We start from the raw sequence: 6,941 nt of genomic DNA, 5'->3' as shown, positions 1-6,941 counted from the left end.
AAATAAATAAATATTTAAAAAAAAGAAAAATTTAATGAGTAAAGTCTCAAATACTGGCAAAATAATAGAAGAGTCTAACATTTTTATATAATGCCACAGAAACTGGGAATATTGTTCAATGCTAAGGCATTTGCAAGATGTCCTAGATTTGAACTTTGCACTGTGCAAAAAAAAGAAAAAGAAGCGACTTGAAAATAATTAGCTAGAAATTCCCCTAAATTAACACACATACACACAGAGACTCAAAAAACTCCAAACACAACAAAACCCAAAGAGGTTTATGCCCCATGTCATCATAAACTGCTGGAATCAGATTCAGATTTGTACCACCAACCTGCCCCAAGACAGGGTCTTTCTGTGTAGTGCTGGCTGTCCTGGAACTCACTCTGTATACCAGGCTGACCTCAAACTCACAAATCTGACTGCCTCTGTCTCCTCAAAAAGGGTGTGTCACCATGGACAAATTTTTTAAAAACTGAATGAAACCAGATAAAAGCAATATACTACCTATTATCTATAGTGCATTTATTCATATGACCAAATACAGTGTGGCATGATCCTACTGCTCCAGCTACTTGAAATGAGAAGGGAAGATCATCAGAGACCAGCACAACACAACCAAGAACCCAAAAATCAGAAAGAAGGGGACAGGCTAAAAATTTCACCTAAACTCATGGAAACCAAAAGAAAAGTCATTTTCAAATACTGGGGGGGGGGGGGAGAGGGGAGAGACACCATCAATCCAGAAACCTTACATCTGGCAAAATATCCCTCAGAATTAAAGGTGAAACAAGACATGATCACATGAGGGAAAATGAAAAAGAAATTGTGTCCTCAGCGGAACTGCTCTAAAAAAACTGCCAGAGAAAGGGTCAATGAGATAGCACAGTGAGAAAGTGCTTGCTGCAAGCCTGGTGGGTTCAAGCCCAAGTGTAGCACAAATAATAAAAACTCAAAGACAGATACTAGGTTCAACTAGAAGATCAGAAGAGCAAAGCAGCCAAGCCACTAGAGAGCTCTTACCTCTATGAAATCCAAGATTGAAAGAAAGTGAGTTCCTGTCTCATCCCACTTTATATTCCTCTCTAGTGCTAGGATTAAAGGCATGCACCACCTCCACTCTATGGCTAACTAGTATGGATGCTGGGGTTAAAGGTGTGCACCACCTCCACCCGGCCTCTCTGGCTGACTAGTGTAGCTGTTTTGTGTTCTGATCTTCAGGCAAGCTTTATTTATTTATTAAAATACAAATGAAATATCACTACACCCCAGAACCCAAAAAAAGGTGGAGAAAGAAAATCAACTGCATCAAGTTATCCTCTGGACACGCACAGCATCACACCTGCTACCCCTCCAACACACACAAAGATACAGAAATGACGAATCTGTATGAATAAACCTAATAGGTTGTTTCTCTCAACTCTGTTAAATTTGACAGTTTAAAACAAAACCAGTTTTTTTGTTTGTTTGTTTTTTTAGTTTTTCGAGACAGGGTTTCTCTGTAGCTTTGGAGCCTGTCCCGGCACTAGCTCTTGTAGACCAGGCTAGCCTAGAACTCACAGAGATCCGCCTGCCTCTGCCTCCAGAGTGCTGGGATTAAAGGCGTGTGCCACCACCGCCCGGCCAAAACCAGTATTTTTATGGGATTTCAATACACATAAATGTAATACTTAAGAAAACCATTACTTAAGGGGAAGAAGGTAAAACGACCTATATAATGGTAAGATTTCTACATTCTACCATAAGTGGAAAAACACTAATTCTAAAAACATAGCCAGGTCTATCATCTTTACAGCAATCACTCTTACTCACATTCACACACACACTTTAAAGATTTTTATTTTTATTCATGTGTATGCATGTATCTGTGTATGCTGTGTATGCCACATGTAGGCAGGTGTCCTCAGAGGCCCGATAGCTCATTGGTTAAAAGCATTCACTGGCTGCTCTTCCAGACAACCCTGGGTTGGATTCCCTGCACCTACATGGTAGCTTACAACTGTCCAGTAATTCCATTCCCAGGGGATCTGGTGCCTTCTTTTTGGCCTATGAGAGCACCAAGCATTGACAAGAAACACAGACTTACATGCAGGCAAAACATGCATATACATAAAAAAACTGTACATACCTGAATTTTCGGCATTTGAAAGACAAGACACAGATTCTAGGCAAGCTCTCTCCAAATGAGCTACACTACTTACAATAGAAAATATAGTAATAAGCCCCTAGCATCTAAATTGCATTTTGGGGGAGGTGAGGTTAAACCTCACTCTGCATCACAAGTTGCCCTGAAACTCTCTACAATCCTTCTGTCTCACCTTTCCAAGTGTTAGGATTACTTGGTGCATGATGCTCACCCACAACTCTTTTTATTGATATGTATGCTAGCATGTGTTTGGAGACCAGAGATCAACTTCGAGTGTCTCCTTCAACCTTATTTTCAGGACAGGGACTCTCACTGGTTGGATAAACTGGCTGGCCAAACATCCTCTAGTTCTTACCTCTCCAGCACTGAGATTAGACACATGCTAACACTACCACCTATAAACACTTTACCAACTGGGCCTTCTCAGGCCTTCAATTATTTCACATATACAACCAAAGAGCAGAGCAGAGCATAGCATCTTGCCCAAAACCTAGTACTTGTTATGCTGATTATGAGGAAACTTAACTAAATATAATTTTCCTAGTTTAACCACTCACACTTTTTTTTTTTTGCCATGTTGGGATGAAAATACTCAGGAACATATATGCTAGGTAAGTGTTCTGCCACTGAGTTACATCCCAGCAGAAAAAGAGACATTTCAATGAAAGCTGACATCAGCTTTCAAGGAGTTCACATCTGAGACTAAACAATGGACAACCAAAACACAGGCCTAATGAATAAATCATGAAAACCAGCTCTCAGTTTTCTACCCTGCTCATACAGGAAGAGCCTACTGTGACTGTGCTGCTATTTTTATTTTTATTAATAAGAGTCATAGATGGATCATCAGCCTCACTTAGTATTCTAAGCATCTGTCAATTTCTCATTTTACTCAAATCCTTAACAAAATCAAAACTTAGTTTCTCACCACTCAGATCCTTAGAGGCTTCTTCATTCTTAGTAGGAATAAAGAGAGGAATTTAAGGTAATTTAGGGAAGGAAAATGGAAACTGCTGCATTAAGAACTGCTCCCCAAAACACTGAAACAGCAGTCATCTTGAAACCTCCATTACAACACACACAGACACATCATCAACAAGCTTTAGAGCCCATAGCTGCAAAGAACCAAGAGAGAAATGTGATGCAATACAGTGGCAGGACACATGCTGGGACGCTAGTAAGACGTGTTTTCCAAGACACATAAATCAACTTCTTCAATGGATTGTTAGTACAGTCTGCCAGCAAGTTTACTGTACTTCCATACGATATAGTTTAATCAAATATTTGCTGACAAAACCAATCAAGACTGATATTTTCAGAGCCGAGTGGTGGTGGCAGTGCACGTCTTTAACCCCAGCACTTGGGACGCAGAGGCAGGCTGAGTTCCAGGATAGCCAGGACAACACAGAGAAACCTTTCTCAAAAACAAAAAACAAAAAAGACTGAAATTTAAGTAAAGGAATCACACAACCAACAACAATGTGTGAAATTCACAACAAAGACTAGGCTTCGGAGTCCAGGAGCCATCAGTTTTAAGAAGTTACCAATGCTGGAATGAACCGGCATTATAAGACTTCTTTAAAGTTTTATTAACATATAAACACATTGCAGAAAACTCTCAGGCTTTTACTGGATTCTTTTGCTTTTTCTAAAACTAGAGTTCAAGCCGGGCGGTGGTGGCACACGCCTTTAATCCCAGCACTCGGGAGGCAGAGGTAGGCGGATCTCTGAGTTCGAGGCCAGCCTGGTCTACAAGAGCTAGCTCCAGGACAGCTGTACCATAGCAGGAATGCTGGAATGTGTTACTTTTCCTGGGTTTGAACTGACTTATACAGAATACACTTTGTTTCGCAGTTTTACTTTAAACCACAACACGCCACATAAAACTGGGACTTGATCCTTATTAGAGCTTAAGTTAAGTGGACCAGAGTCTACCTGAGGATTCCAGAGGGGTGCAGGTCATGTAGAAACCAGAGGCACAGGAAGAAAAGAGAGGGCTACAAAGTCGCCGGAGGGAGGAGGAGGGAGAGTGTATTTTTATCAAGTGAGAATGTTAAAAGGCTGCATGACTTAAAAACAAGAGCGCTGGGGCTGGAGAGATGGCTCAGTGGTTAAGAGCATTGTCTGTTCTTCCAGAGGTCCTGAGTTCAATTCCCAGAAACCACATGGTGGCTCACAACCATCTGTAAAGAGGTCTGGTGCCCTCTTCTGACCTGCAGACATGCACACAGACAAAATATTGTATGCATAATAAATAAATATTTTAAAAAAACAAACAAACAAAAAAAAAGCGCTGTAAGGTCCCCCAAGAAGGTCTGTGGATCAAAAAGCTTGAGGGGTTAGGGTCACCTCATAGCCAGGCGGTGGTGGCGCAATCTTTTAATGCCAGCACTCGGGAGACAGAGGCAGGTGGATCTCTGTGAGTTTGAGGCCACCTTGGTTCACAGAACTAGTTCCAGGACAGCCAGAGCTGTCACACAGAGAAACTCTGTCTCGGAAAATACATACATACATAAAGTTATCACCTCAGGTTTTAAAGTGGAAAAAATATATGCATAAGGAAAAATATGACTGAAACAAGATGGCATGTTGATTGTTGTTCAGATTTGAAGGAGTTACACTGTTTTGTTCTCATAACGAAAAACAAAGCTCAATTAAACACGAACGCCTAAGAGCAATAACAAATAAATTACAACCTCCTTTGAGCATCAGACTAAGCGGACAGAAAGCACCGAGAGCCTCCCTCTGCTGTCCTAGTCCTAGCGAGGTCCGCACCCTAGTTCAAGTCCTGACCCCAGCACCCGGAAGAGCAGCGCGGGGAACGGCGACTATCGGGATCTGACTCCCTCGGCTGCGACCGCGGCGGGACACAAGGCCTGCCTGAGTGTCTCGACCCGAGGACACGGCAGAGGGGTGTCTGCTCAGAGCCCAGGCCATGCCCGGGGAGAGAGGCGCCGGGGACAGCTACGCCAGCACCGGTCTCAGCGGCCCCACCTCCTCCCCGCGGCCCGAGCCCGACGTCGAGCTTGATCCCGACTGTCAGGGCTTCCTTCCCCGCCGACACGGCGATGGCTGAGGTCCGGGGAAGGGCGGGGCGTAGGACGAAGAGACAGACAAAGCTGCCATGGCTACGGAAGGCACGCTCACCTGGAGGAATCCAGACGTGAAAAACAGAAGAGACAGACTTCCAATTAGCCGCTCCGCGTCGAAAATGGCGACTCCCCCGACCGCATCACAGCGAACCCCGGGCGGAGGAATCCGCCGGGCGTCTTAGCCACGCCCTCCATCGCAGGGATTGGCTGCGCGCACAGCGCTGGGCGGTGTCGCTCCTAGAGTCCCTCGTTTCCCACCCTCTCGGAGCCGGACGGGCTGGGGACTATTTCCCACCGCGGAGGCGCGGGACTTGGCTCGGGGCAGGTCACGCGGGGACTTGAGTCACCGGACTAGGGGAGTGCTTTGCAATTTGCCCGGGCGCGGTGAGGCGAGCGGAATCTGTTCCTGGAGTCCGTGCCCAGTACCCTTGTCCCAGATCGTCCAGCCCCTGGAAGAACCGGCTTCAGGCTACCTCACAAACGTCCCCGGTTCTGTGCCAGCCTCGCTCGACCAGCGGTCGGACCTGGAGCATCGACCTTTGAGGAGTGGCTAGGCGGGATTCAGCGCTGCTGAGCCGACTTTTCTCCCACGGCCTCTCGGCTCCTGTCTACCGACGCTGGTCCTCCCTTCCGCTCCCATACCGGGTCTGAGTACTGCCTTACCACGCTCTTATGCGACCTGCACCTTCACTAATGCTCCACCTCCGCCGCCACTTGCTCCTATTTCTATCTATATTCAGAGGAAACTTTTCTGGGCTTAGAGTGAAAGGGCCTTCCAGTACTCTCGCTCTCGGCTCTGCTATAGAGGCCACAGCTACAAAGACCAGAACTGGGACTTGTCTTGAGTCAGTCGTAAAACGGAACTGCGGGTTACCTTAGTACGAGGATTGAATGGATTTGTAACCATGCGCTTTACTTCAAAGCTCCAGAACCCCAGAATACACAATATTTGGTTCCCTTAAAATGTTCGGATCTTCCCCACTGTAAATATTTGCATATACAAGTTGTACTGCAACAAGATCATGGTATTTGTTGCTTTTTAAAAAATCCTCAGCCGGGCGGTGTTGGCGCACGCCTTTAATCCCAGCACTCGGGAGGCAGAGGCAGGCGGATCTCTGTGAGTTCGAGACCAGCCTGGTCTACAAGAGCTAGTTCCAGGACAGGCTCCAAAACCACAGAGAAACCCTGTCTCGAAAAACCAAAAAATAAAAAAATTAAAAAAAATAAAAAATCCTCTGACAGACTAAACTACCCCCTTCCCAAGTCTCAACAACAAATACAATGCTATGAAAGTTGCTCCTGAAACACATATTAGTTTATTAGGCTTATTCACACAAACATAGGTGACAGGTCACCCTACACTCCTGTAGGATCACTTTCCCCCAAATAAGACTGCACTGGAAAGTTTTTACCCGGTAGGAATGAAGGCTTCCCTCGCGGATGGAGCCCACTCACCTAGTGGTCCCCAGCCTATACTCTAGCCCCTCCCCAGACCACAGACAATTAGGGCAGATTAGGTGATACAGAGTACCCGGATACCCAAGTGAGGGCTCCAAGGTCCTCCTGGCATCTTTCTATGCTGGGATGATCTTTGCCTGTGGGCACAGCTAAATCCCTAAAGGTGGCTGTTGTTTGGCTCCACGGATAGTACAGTAACTACGACCACAACATTTAAAAAAAATATATTTTATTTTTTATTTTTT

At 45.2% G+C, this 6,941-nt stretch overlaps 1 protein-coding gene across 4 annotated transcripts in view; it reads right to left on the bottom strand.

Annotated features, from left to right (window-relative positions):
* Positions 1 to 5,389, bottom strand: part of Ist1 (IST1, ESCRT-III associated factor) — a 21,554-nt gene extending 16,165 nt beyond the window's left edge. For all 4 annotated transcript variants that reach the window (XM_013354834.2, XM_013354836.2, XM_005345695.2 and 1 more), the window contains exon 1: positions 5,294 to 5,389. The gene's annotated coding sequence lies outside the window, so the exon portion shown is untranslated. The remainder of the gene's footprint in view (positions 1 to 5,293) is intronic.
* Positions 5,390 to 6,941: the final 1,552 nt, after the last annotated feature.

Source organism: Microtus ochrogaster, chromosome 4 (assembly GCF_000317375.1).
Source record: "Microtus ochrogaster isolate Prairie Vole_2 chromosome 4, MicOch1.0, whole genome shotgun sequence".
In the NCBI taxonomy this organism is placed as follows: Eukaryota; Metazoa; Chordata; class Mammalia; order Rodentia; family Cricetidae; genus Microtus; species Microtus ochrogaster.
This window is presented reverse-complemented; position numbering and strand designations above follow the sequence as displayed.